Genomic DNA, 13814 nt, shown 5'->3' on the forward strand with positions numbered 1-13814 from the left:
ATTCTATATTTTAAATAAATACTGTTTTTTGAACTTTTGACAAAAATATGAAGCAGCACAACTGTTTTCAACACTGATAATAATCAGAAATGTTTCTTGAGCAGCAAATCAGCATATTAGAATGATTTCTGAAGGATCATGTGACACTGAAGACTGGAGTAATGATGCTGAAAATTCAGCTTTGATCACAAGAATAAATTACATTTTACAATATATTCACATAGAAAACAGTTATTTTAAATTGCAATAATATTTCACAATATTACTGTTTTTACATTATTTTCAATCAAATAAATGCAGCCTTTTTGAGCATAAGATACTTCTTTGAAAAACTTTTTAAGAAAAAGCCTACTAGACACTTTGGTGGGTTGAATTTTATATATATATATACATTTTCAATTGTAGTTTTTTAAAAAGGCATCTGAAATAATAAAGTGCAATGTAATGTTGTCAAAAATATCGATTTTTCGATATCGATACTGAAATATCGAAAACGCTTCCAATACTTATTTTCCGCAGAATAGATACGATACCAGCTGCGTTTTTTCTCTGTCTCATCTCTCCGACAGCGAGTTGACACACAAACCCACCTCCCCTCACTGACTTGTTTCATTTGCACCGGATGAATATTGTTAATGTTACAGGGCTTGAAATTCGGCATGGGATTGCGCGTATTGTGCATAATTTTACTCATTCCCACAGATCTTGTGTTCACACCCAAAGTGCGCAAACATAAAGCCGCTTCTCAGTACTAAATTGAGTTCTTTTTCGCTGCTTATGGTGCTTAAACAGACAAATACACACAAAATAATGTCTGAATGCTGGTCTTGGTGAGTATTCACATAAAGACAGAGAGTTATGTTTTAAATGAACGTAAACAGTTGAGAAAGGAAACGTATGTGTAACAATAAAATAGATCTGTGTGTCAGGTCTTAAAGTGACAGCAGCCTAATATACCTGCTGCTAAATTGTAAGATAAAATTAAAAATATCTACAAGGCAGTTTTCCTTATTGTATCGATGTCAAAATTGTGGCCAGTGAAATTGCTGAGTGCCTAGTAATTTTGGAAAACCACTAGCCACAGTGGCTGGTGAGAAAAAAGTTCATGTCAAGCCCTGTATATAACTAATATTTAAGAAGAAGAAGAAGTTTTATTTATATAGCGCCTTTCCATAGCTCAAGGTTGCTTTACATAGTGCTATACAATACATTTGCAAACCCACATACACAATACAAACACATAAGGCCACATATAGCCACAATATCTAAAATACATATTAAATAGATACGTTTTTAGCTGAGTCTTGAAGGTAGACAAAAATTATATATTACGAAGTGTAAGGGGTAGTGAATTCCATAATTTAGGAGCATTAACACTAAATGACCTACCACCATTTAACACTGAATATTAATAATGTATATATTTAAAATAATTATATTTATCAACAATAATCTTAAATTAAGCTTTTCCACCGAATGCATTGCATTGCATTCTGGTGTTTGCCTTCTCTGCAAAGGATGCATGCAATAATGACAAAATTTAACAAAATTAGGTATTTATTGGGGACAGCCTTCATGCTACCAGTGCAACTGTGTCTGTGATGCCTAAAATGTTTTGGAATGGCATTGTGGTGCACATTCATTTGACCAATGGCACATTTCTATTACAGCCATTTTATCATCGCCAACCTTTAGGTTTAATGTGTGTGAACTTCTGTGAATTTGGTCTCTGCTCCAACAATGTACACGTACAAACATCTTTTGTTCCTAATAATAAACAACACTGTAGCAATACCATTATATGTATGAACTTATTTTTCCAAAACAGGCAATGCAAATAGTCATTGTGTATTTGTAGTGAAGCTCACAGCTGATTGGTCTGTGATTAGTGGACATTCTTTGGTGATGTGCAGCCTTGACTCTTCCAGCGTTCATGGCCTCAAGACAAGACATCAGTCGCTTCTAGTTCAGCTTCTTATTTTTCTTTTTAGCACAAGAGCATATTGAGGCCGCTAAAGCAGTTAGATGGGGCTTATTCAGGCCAAGAAAAAAAGCATCCACACATACACACACATGCTTACTGAAATAGTGCTGCTAAAGTGAATGTTAATTTGGTGGCATAAAGACACAGCTGGTACTGTGAGACGCGAACATTGTGTCACATTTCAGCAGCGAGCGCGCACACAGAAAGAGCTCTCAGCCTGAGCCCTGTTTAAATATGAGTAAGCACTATTGAAAAGGCTATTGATCTGGCTATGATTAGCAGTCCATTCATGGCCTTTGCTGTGGCTGTTGGCCCTCGCTCCCTTATTGACTCGCCGTGATGGACTGACTTCGGCCCATTCAAGAGAAGCCTGTCTGTGTGTTCACAATGGCAGACTGAGATAAGATAGAAACTTCACTGCTGTTTGAGGGGTTTCCATTGATAAGATTGTTTGGAGGTTTCTAATGAAAGCCAGAGTCAATGTTTGTGCGGCCATCATCAATATTAAAAGCAAAACTTAACAAGTCTATAGTGGATATAAGACAATGTACTACAAATCTGAGCATTTAGTGTTGAGTTTAGAGCATGAAAGAGATCTTGTGCTCAAAACTGAATGCACAAATTAATTTCAACATTTATTTGTTTGAAATCTCAAACTTTAAAGCCAATTTAACATGAGCTGACTCCTCGGCTCTGTTCCAAAACCTAGTGATGCACCTACACAGGTAACATAATTATTATTAAAATAATGTTAAATAAAGTTTTGATTTTAGCCATCATGAACTAAAAATAAAAAGCATTTATTAAACTAGGCTAATGTTAATTTATAAATACACTATTGTTCATTGTTAATACATGTTTGTTCATAATACATTAGCTAATGTACATTTCATTTATATAAATGTACATTAATTATAACATTAATCAAGATTATTAATTGCTGTAAAAGTATTGTTTATTGTTATTTCATTTTAACCACTGAATTAATGTTAACATACAGAAACTTATTGTAAAATATCACCATAATAATTGTGTTGCCTTCTAAGAAACCTTTATTTGATCAAAATTTATAGCAGCATTGCATGCATTCTTCAGAATGCATTTTTATATGAATATGATTATTTCAGTAATGAAAATAAAATTCTAATTAAAAATGGACTATATTACCCAGTATTTGTGTACAGTTTAGAGTTATGCATCATCTTCATAACTTCATATAATATCTTCATATCATCATAACTCTTTCCCCTTCGCTTCATGTGAGATGCTATTTGTATGACACACATTTGCTGCCTATGTAGAGCGCTCCAAATCTGTCACTTATGAGGCCCCATTTCAGTTAAGGTGCTATGTAGATGGTAGACAGCAATGCAGAGTCCTGGCATTTCATTTTCACTGATCGCATCCGGATACTCAGCTACGGTCAGTGAAGTTGCAAAAAAAGAGAAAAGAATAAGAAAAATGGATTAGATAATCCAATAATAAAAGTTTGTAGACTAAGGGCTGGTTCACACAGTAAAAATGCAAGACATTGGTCAGTGGAACGGAAAAAGAGCAAGGTCTAGAGACGCATTTTTAAAAGTTTAACTTATTTTTACTTGAGCGCTGCATTTTTAGAATGTGGCGTCATGCGCCACTTGTGTCCCAAATGACACACTATACACTATACACTATGCAGTTGAGTGCATGAAGTGTCCAACATTCCACACTTCATTTTTTTGGTTAATTAAGTGCATTATCCGTGTATTAAAACTGCAATTTTTTAATTTGGAATTTTCACTGTGAACACTATGTGAACACTCTATTTATACTACAAAACAGCATAGAACAGAGCATAAGTACATGAATTGGGATGCACCTGCTGCAAAAGACGTGAGCGCAACAGTTAAAGACATTCGTCTAGGTTGTGTTTACATTGAAAAAAGATGGAAAAGTAGCGCAGTGTAATGGAAAAACTCATTCTGTGTGAACGGCCCCTAAACATGCACTTCTAATGTGCCCTACAGCACTGTGAAAACTGTTTAATGTGTAATCTGTTGGATTATTGTCTTTGTACTACATATACTGCTTTGCTGATAAGTGATATGCAAAATGACCTTTCTAAATATCATTGTCGTGCCTGTATAGAGTTGAATTATTGCCAGGACCTGTAGAGAAATGTAATTTAATTCTCCCATGTCTGGACTGAATGACATAAAGTGAACGTGAAGGTGAACGTGTATTTGCAAATGTTTGTACAAAAGAAACTAACTAACTAGCTGATAATATAATGAGAACACTTTACAATAAGGTCTCATTTGTTAACACTAGTTAATGCATTCACTAACATAGTATTTATTAACCTTTGTTAATGTTAGTTAATAAAAATGTTCACGTTCATGTTAGATCACAGTGCATTAACTGATGTTAACTTTTGATCTTGTAAATGTTTTAATAGGCCTATATGTTGAGATTAACATGAAGAATAATGCTGTATAAGTATTGTTTATTGTTTGTTCATATTAACCAATGTTGTTAACTTATGTTACCAAATCAAACCTCACTGTAAAGTGTTACCAATATAATATAGTTGCAATATTATGCTGCTATAATTTAAATAATAATAAAAAAACATTACTATATTTTTAAAACAGCACAAGATGAAAATTGATGCAGTGCAGTATAAAATGCACTAGAGAAATGCAGCAAAAGCCAAGATATCTAGGTCTTCTGTGAGTTGCTAAAACAGTGCACGCAAATGTGCTCAGAGAAGAATCAAGTACTTGCCAAGCCATCAGCCTGTTATAGAGCAGCATCACAGATGACAGTCACTGCGACAGATAAAACTAAAAGCTAACACAACAATCTGAGCAGATTTGTTGTATTTTTGAAGCTGTTAAAAGGACAGACATTAGTTATGCAACACAGTGATCGATTTATAGAGTTATAAAAGTTGAGGACAAACTTTCTGACGTAAAAGTCATGCATAGAATGACAAAAAGGGGCATTTTGCAGAAAGTTGAAAGGTCAGAATCAAATAAATGTAGCTTAGGTGGGCAGTTACCGGAAACAAGAACAAGAATGATGGAGCTGGAAGCACAAACAAAACAAGCTGAGCTGTAGCTTACAATCTGCTCTATGCATCCATTATCTTAAAGGTGCCTGTATGACAAGACTAAAAATGAGACTCAGACACAAACAATCAAATGAACCATCACTAGCTGCAACAGCTTCATTCACATCTGATGATACAGTATGTCACAGAACAGTCAGGCTGCTTCTAGTGGACAATTCAGTTTTAACAAAAAGGCATTTGGCAAAGGCTTATTTTAAAAGAAATATGAAAAATACTGCATGAATAATAATTACATTGACCTCCTGAGATGATCAAACTCATTTTCTGACAGAATCAAGCCCTATTTTGCATCTTGTTCGTGGAAAAAGGCATGTCAATGTGTAAAACTGCACTTATTTCAATTTTTTAAATTCATACAGCAACACAAACATTTTACTTTGGACTTAATTGAAACTATTCTTGACCTCCATGGAGAAATGTCACGATCTAGAGGTCAGAAGACAATCTGAACCCAAACTTCAGCCTACAATCAATATCTGTGATTCACCATCAGATACACAACAGGAATTAATTTGGCTGCTAGCTTTCTTAAACAGCTCTTTTCGTCATTTAATAAAGTCCAAGTCGACTGAACACTAGAAAGTCATTTTAAACTAGAGCAAAACCAACAATTATCACTGATGCTGTTATCACCACCGGGCTGTTTAAACCCATATATAGGCTGACAGTGTTCATAATTTCCCTTAATTTATTGCTTATTAGCTCAAATGCATCAACTACGCGACACTCAAAACGATAGCCTCCTGGCTGTGTCTCAAATCATAATTAACGCACTACATAGTACTTTGCGTTCCGTGCAGCAGCACTTAGGAGCGTTTCGAATCAAAACGGTCCAAGTAGTCTAGGTAGTCAGCTGACTAGGTTTTGAGACACAGCCCAAGCCCCTCACACTGTGTTCCGGCTCATCAGACAGAAATACACGGGTATACTTACAAAACAACCGCAAAACACACATACTGGCACATACCTCAACTCAAACAGCATACAGTAAATGCCGCGACAGGTTCTGATGTTCTAATATCTGATCTGAGACTAGAAGGTTCAGCAGATCGAGGAGTTTTACCTCAGATGTTCGGGTGACTGTCTTCCGTCGCTCTTGAGAAACATTAAACTTCCCAGCACCGCTCTTCGTCTCAATGTGAGCTCAGGTCTGGTGGTGTACGAGACAGCGCGCGCGCGTGTGATTATCAGAGGAAACACGTTGCATTTCTCCTTAAAATCACTTTATCTCCGGCGAACGCGAAAACGAGCCACTCTGATCTCCATCACTGCGAGATTCATCCGAGAGGGGAGCAACACAAACACTGAGAGGAGAGAGAGAGGTCTGCGTGTGCGTGTGTGTGTGTGTGTAGTGAGAGAGAGAGAGAGAGAGAGAGAGAGAGAGAGAGAGAGCGTCCAGAACTAGATCAGCACCACGGACAGCGACACCCTTTCATTCAGTTTTGAGACATTTAGCAAGTAAATAAAACATGATAGACGTGTTACGTATTATTAAAAAAAATAAACCTTTTCCTTTCCTATAATCACTAATCTTTAAATATTTAAAAGTTTGCTAATAATATACTTTTAAAGGAATAGTTCACTCAAAAATTAAGGCACAGCCATGTTGTTTTCAAAACCCGTAGCCTATGACTTTCGTTCTTAAGTGAAATGCAAAAGATTTCCTATTTATACATCTAAATTGGACGGCAATTTATGCTTCCAAATAGATTAAAATAGAAATTCCAATAAAAGGAAAAAAGGGGAGAAAACACTAAAAACATTATAAAAGTGGTTCATACAACTCTAAAGTCTTCAGAAGTCACAGCTTTGTGTGAGAAATTATTATTTCTTTATTTTTTTTTAGCCTACTAAATAGTTTTAAAAGAAAACTAAAAACGTATTATTATTTACATTATTATTTAGTTTTAATATCCATCTTTTATGGATTTTATGTATACTATTTTTATCCTATTATCCTTATAAAGTGGGTTTAAATTTTAATGTTATGTTATATTAATTATGGTATTTTTCATTTGTTTTCATGTAAAGTTCTTGGTGCTTATTGTAATACTTTTTATGGTAAAGCAGTTTGAGCTGCATATTATTGTGGTATAATCTATTTTACATAAACCCCTCCCTGAATGACAATACAAAACGAACTGCAGTGTGGTTGAAGTTAGAAGATCAATTAGATTTTCTTAATAAGAAAATCTAATAAAACAATAAACCAAAAACAGGGGTTGGTCAATCAGATGGTCTCTTCCTGTTTAAGTGGGTCATTCTGAGACAGAATAATCTGCAATGTGTACCAAAATTGATGCTGATATTTATAATTCAGACTACATGAGACTAACAGACCAATGACAGAAGGAACAAGAGGAACTCTATTACAGGACAGAAGCAGGAGCATTATGTTTGTACATGTTAAGATTGAATTAAACTGTTACACAAGGGACAGAACATTCTTGTCCAGACAGACTGGTGTTAAAATACTGATAATAGTTTGTTCTGGATATTTTCCAGGCTCTTCTTCAGGCCTAGAGTTGCATTGAATCAGAAACACACTGTCTCTTCTTTATTCACCTGTGCAGAAGCAAGCAGGTCGGTGACACGTCACATACACTGATGTCTTCTGGGAGGAGATGTTGGGAATGTCATGTCAGCCGTGATCTGAAGAGGTGAGTGAAGCGTTTGACTCATTTGAAGTGATTCGATGAAGTGATGCTTGATGTATTTGGATGCAGTTATTTTATGCAGAGTGAACTGGGTTAAAGTTGACATCTAAGCAAGTGCACAAACAAATATAATGCTGACATGTACCACTTGCGTGATACTTTTTTAAATTTCTTTCCATTATTAAGAGTCATGTTAGCTTAGCTGTAGGGACACTCCTATTGTGTAATACCTTTATGCTGTAACATGAAAAATGAGTATGTTTGTGTAACTTGATGTGCTATAGAAATACTGTATGCTCTGGTCAAGCTCAGACTTAACATTGTTAGTTTTTACTTTGTTTAATTACACAATGACAAGAAAATAGTCATGTCTTGTTTTGGTGTCATGTTCATGTTCATTTTCATGCTTCATGTTTTATTTTCAAGTTCAGCTTCTTGTTTCATTGCTATGTTTGCTATGTTTTGCTCCCTGTTGTCATGTGTTTTCCTCATGTGATCTTGCCATGTGCTCCCCTTTCGAATGTGTCATGTTGTCATTGGTTGTTTTAGTCATATGGTTTCTCAGTTCTGTTTTGTGATTGGGTCATTAGGCTTGTTCGACTTAATGCGGCGCCACAAAGATCGGCTGCTGCCTGACAAAAGCAATGCATTCTGGTTAGAAAATTTGTCCGACTTTGCTCGGCTCTGCAGCCGCCTTACGATCACATGTGCCATCAAAATACAGTGAGAGCAAAACGAGACCAGCCGCCTAGGTCAGGTGCTGCAGTTGCTCAAAATCGTCTGAGAAAGCCTTGATGACGACACACTTTGATGTCACCTGGTGGAGTTTGGGTTCCTTGCCGCTGTTGCCTCTGGCTTGCTTAGTTGGGGACACTTGACATTTGACTTGACATTTGATATTCAACAGTGCTTTGATCTGCCTGCATTGACACTATTCTTTAAGAGCTGCTGTGCAGCCAAATAATGTACCAGTTATCAATGTAAAGCTGCTTTGACACAATCTACATTGTAAAAAGCGCTATATAAATAAAGGTGACTTGACTTGACTTGACTTTATTCTCATTGGTCAGATTCTGTGATAACAAGGACAACGTGTGTTGCGTGTTTTTCTTAGACAGGTTCCTGTATTTAACCAATCTTGATATTGAATATCTGATATTCAAAACATGAGAATTTCAATCGCATCCACTTCTTCGGCTATAATCAACGCAAAAATCGCGTGGTCTGCCATGAATGACATTGGTTCAGCACACTACGGAAAGCATGAAGTGTCCACCCTGACGGCCATCTTTGTACTCCTCCCCTGCCTGCAACCGTCAGATCTCGCCAGCCGGTGGCAGGCTAGTGTAGTCATCTCGAACAAGCCTATTGTCTTATTTGTTCACAGGTGTTCCTGGTTTGTCATTAGTCTCTTTGTATAATTAGCCCTCATGTTTGCCTTCTTTGTCAAGTATTGTCTGTGTAACTGCTGTTGGTGAGCTCCATGTTTCTTATTTCCTGTTTTGCCAAGCCATGCCAAGCCAAGTAAAGTCTTTGTTTTATGTTTGATCATGTAAAGTAAATAAACTGCACTTGGGTTCTTCTGCAACTTGCCTTCAGTGGACTATATTACAGAATACTTGACCTACCATGAATCCAGTAGTTTTTCTTCTTTGCCTATGTCAAGTAAACAGGACTATTGAGGGACTATGTTGATTGTTTTTTGAACTTTCCAACCATGTGGATTTTAATGACATAGCACTCAAGGACATTTTTAGGATTTGGCTAAATGATCCATTTCAGTCTCGAATGCCAGGGGCCCAATTCATTGAGTATGCTCTGTTAATGAGTGGCTCATCATTTGAGGAGCCCCGCAATCCTACAGTACCCACCACACCAGAGTGTTTCTACACCCCAACTATCATGTCAGGAGTTGTTCACGTCATGCCAGCCAGGTCAGTGCCTGTTCACGTCATGTCTGCCAAGTCAGAGACTGTTCATGTCATGCCTGCCCAGCCACATTCTGTTTGTGTCATGCCTGCCCAGTCAGAAATGGTTCACAGCACACCAGCCCAGCCTGAGTCTCTTCACGTCATGCCTGCAAAGACAGAGACTGTTCATGTCATGCCTGCTATGCCTGTGTCTTTGTACAAGATGGCTGCTACTGTATGCCTGTGTCTTCAGACAAAATGGCTACCACACCAGAGCCTCTTCACATCATGGCTGCCACTCAAGGGACTCTTCACACATGGCCACCAAACCAGAGTCTCTTCACGAAATGACCGCCAAGCCAGAGTCTCTTCACGACATGGCCGCCAAGTCAGAGTCTCTTCACGTCATGGTCGTCAAGCCAGAGCCTCTTCACGACATGGCCGCCACTCAAGAGCCTTTTCATGTCATGGCAGCCAAGCCGGAGTCTCTTCATGTCATGGCCACCAAGCCAGAGACTCTTCACGACATGGCCGCCAAACCAGAGCCTCTTCACATCATAGCTGCCACACCTGAGCCCTCAGCCAAGATGGCTGCCATACCTGAGCCCTCAGCCAAGATGGTTGCCACGTCTGAACCCTCAGCCAAGATGGTTGCCACGCCTGAGCCCTCACCCGAGATGGTTGCCACGCCTGAGCCCTCAGCCAAGATGGCTGCCACGACTAAGCCCTTGTTTCATTGCTATGTTTGGCCATGTGCTCCCTGTTGGTATGTGTTTCCCTTGCTCCTCATGTAATCTTGCCATGTGCTCACCTTGTGAATGTGTCATGTTGTCATTGGTTGTTTCAGTCATGTTAGGTTTCTCAGTTCTGTTTTGTGACTGAGTCATTGTCTTATTTGTTCACAGTTGTTCCTTGTTTGTCATTAATCTCTTTGTGTAAATAGCCCTCATGTTTGCCTTGTTCTTTGTCAAGTATTGTCTGTGTAGCTGCTGTTGGTGAACTCCATGTTTCTTGTTTCCTGTTTTGCCAAGCCATGCCAAGCCAAGTAAAGTCTTTGTTTTATATTTGATCATGTAAAGTAAATAAACTGCACTTGGGTTCTTCTGCAACTTGAATTGAGTGGACTACATTACAAAAATGAAGATATTCCTATATTCCTACAGTGCTCAAGTTAGTCATGTTTAAGTTTTTTATGCATCTTTTGAAATGTGAATATTATCATAAAACTGATTTGTGTCATTTGATCAAACAAAATGCATATTTTAGAGAAACACAAACCACCTAATGCCGCAAAACATCACAGAATCCATCAAATCCATTGAGAATACTTATTAATGTTTGTGCTGCTGTTTGTCTTCTAAAATGATGTCATGTTACTGTAGGATGATGTCATTAAGGAACTGGCTGTTGTTAGTTAAAAGGATTTTACAAAAAATATTAGCAGGATAGAAAGTGATATCAAGGACACACAGGGGAAAAAACTAATTGATTAAAAATTAAAACAATATTAGCAAACAAGTTATGTTTAAATTAAAACATTTCAATTAGAGAAAGAAAATAAAAATGAATGTTCACTGTACACTTAACTGTCATATTATGATATAGAAGTAACTAATATGATTTCCGTCATCAAAAATATTTCGAATTAAATACCTTTCATAAAAGGTACTGCATACAAATCATCTAATTAAGGATGTTTGCTGTTTACTGAGAGGTTAAAAGTTTGTGAGGTTGAACACATGTATTCCTGCTCCTCTTCTATCCTTTGAAAAAGCTTTTAGCCTCAAGCTGCCAATAGGAATCAGTCACTACAGTCTACAGTTAGTTGCTTTGGATTAAATGTCTGACAAACTGAACATTTTTGCATGCTTATCCTTTTTACTCCCTTCTCTCTGCAGAAGCTGATGGGATGAAGTGAGATTCAATCCGAAACTTTCCTTTTGATCCTACCTCAAACATATTTAAGCTCTGTCCTGAACCAGACTCTAACCCAAACTGCCCTCAAACTTCTACTCTATCCTGAAGTGACCTGAAACAGAGTATACTTCTCATATATGAATGCATTTACGTAACAGCAATAAACTATTCATCTCTTCTTTGGTGATTGATGATGGAGATTATTAGAGTGATGGAAATGATTAAAAGTCTGGGGTCATAAAGATATTTATACAGTGAGAACTTAATACTTGTATTTAGCAAGGATACATTAAATTGTTTAAAAGTGACAGTAAAGACATTTATAATGTTACAAAAGATTTCTGTTTCAAATAAATACTGTTCTTTTAAATTTTCTATTCATCATAGGAATTCTATTTAACCCTCACTGAAGAGCCGTGCTGATGCACAACCCAGGTAAAGTTGATAATTCCGCAAATAACTGCAATTGCAGGTTTCAAACAGAGATGACGACAAAGAGGCAAAACTTACAGACTGCAGCTTTAAATTGTAAAAATATTTCACAATATTACTGTTTTCACTGTATTTTTTTTTTTTGTATTTAATTAATTAAATAAATATAAAATAAAACATACTGAACCCAAACATTTGAACGCTAGTGTCTGTAATATATGTGTTTGTGTGTGTGTGTGTGTGTGTGTGTGTGTGTGTGTGTATCATTCTCCCTTATCAGTTGGTCAAATTAAGTAAAGTATCAATCACACCATAGAAGAATCCAATTTAAAGACAGAAGACTTTTGACAGAAGAATAAAAATAACATTCAGAACGACATTAAGGTGAGTAAACATCGGTGACAGAATTTACATTTTTGACTCAACCAGTCCTTCAAAGTTTATTGTCAATATCTTTTGTTCAGTATTCAATAATCTCTCTTCTGCTCACGCTCAAACACACACACACACACACACACACACACACACACACACACGCACAAACACAGTGAATTTAATATTGAGTGTTTTCCTGGTCAATCACTCCAGTCAGTCAGTGTAAATGGTTTTGTAGCCACAGGCAGAGAATTGAGCTGGATCTCATTGTCAAATCTTAACAGCACTCTCTTTCTCTCTCTCTCTCTCTTTCTGTGAGGAAAAGACTTAGTCAGTAATCAATACAAATGCTACCATGCCAATCAATGCATTCAAAGAAAACAAATAAACAAAAACAAATCATTCAGCCTGATTCACTACCTCTGAAACAAAAACAGGCCAATCAAACCAAATTTTGCTGTTTATTTTTTATTTATTTTTGTGCTTTTGTTTATGTTTATTATGCAACTCTAGCTTATTTAAAAAATCTTTGCTATGCGCTATGAATATTGTCAGCACTTATGACAAATTACTTGTGATGTTTCTCATTTCTCAATTGTCTCAAAAGTCACTTTGGATAAAAGCACATCCTAAATAAATACAAATGTAAATATCACTTCTTAAAGGTGCAATGTGTAAATTTTAGGAGGATCTATTGACAGAAATGCAATATAATATACATAACTATGTTTTCAGTGGTGTATAAAGACCTTACATAATGAACCATTATGTTTTTATTTCCTTAGAAATAAAGAGCCATTTATATTTACATACAACGCGGGTCCCCTTACATGTTAAGTCACCATTTTGCGCTGGAATGTTTCTACAGTAGCCCTAAATGGACAAACTTCTCTACAGAGCGCGTTTGCTTGACTGGCTACTCTCTGCTGTCTCAGACATCTTTGTTCTGTATAGGTTATTTGCACATGACGTCATTGCTGCATCGCGAAATGCGGCTGGAGGGCAAGGAGTGATTTTTCTATATAGGAATCCTATCACAAACTTGAAATTCCTATGTTTTGCATCGTTTATGGTTGCTCAAATCGATCAAACCGAGAAACCACAAGGAGCTTTTATCATTTATGTAACTTTGAATTTTAACATTTGAAGCTACTCCTTTATGCCTTTCTGTGGTCGTGGCTCCCAAACGGTGTTCCAACATCGTACAGTGAGAAAGTTACAAAGACGGCCGTTGTCATGTTTTGGCCTTGTGACCAAAGATAGCCTGTGATAATTTAACATGATCATCTCACAGTGTGTTTGCTGCTACAGTCTACGTCTACTGACCAATAAAAATGCAACATGAAATGTCATATTGATCAACATGACATGGCGCTAAAACTTAAAAATACTTACCTCAAGCTCCATATGCAGAATTGGCATGT

At 36.8% G+C, this 13814-nt stretch overlaps 1 protein-coding gene across 8 annotated transcripts in view; it reads right to left on the minus strand.

The window, feature by feature from the left end:
- The window catches only part of dlgap4b (discs, large (Drosophila) homolog-associated protein 4b), a 149822-nt gene extending 143399 nt beyond the window's left edge, over positions 1–6423 (minus strand). For 3 of the 8 annotated variants that reach the window (XM_051897233.1, XM_051897240.1, XM_051897232.1), the window contains exon 1: positions 6163–6422. The gene's annotated coding sequence lies outside the window, so the exon portion shown is untranslated. Of the gene's footprint in view, positions 1–6066; positions 6125–6162 lie in introns of those variants that run through there. The other 5 variants (XM_051897242.1, XM_051897241.1, XM_051897237.1 and 2 more) reach the window with 4 other exon arrangements.
- Positions 6424–13814: the final 7391 nt, after the last annotated feature.

The sequence above is a fragment of the Ctenopharyngodon idella genome, chromosome 6 (assembly GCF_019924925.1).
Source record: "Ctenopharyngodon idella isolate HZGC_01 chromosome 6, HZGC01, whole genome shotgun sequence".
NCBI classification, from domain to species: Eukaryota; Metazoa; Chordata; class Actinopteri; order Cypriniformes; family Xenocyprididae; genus Ctenopharyngodon; species Ctenopharyngodon idella.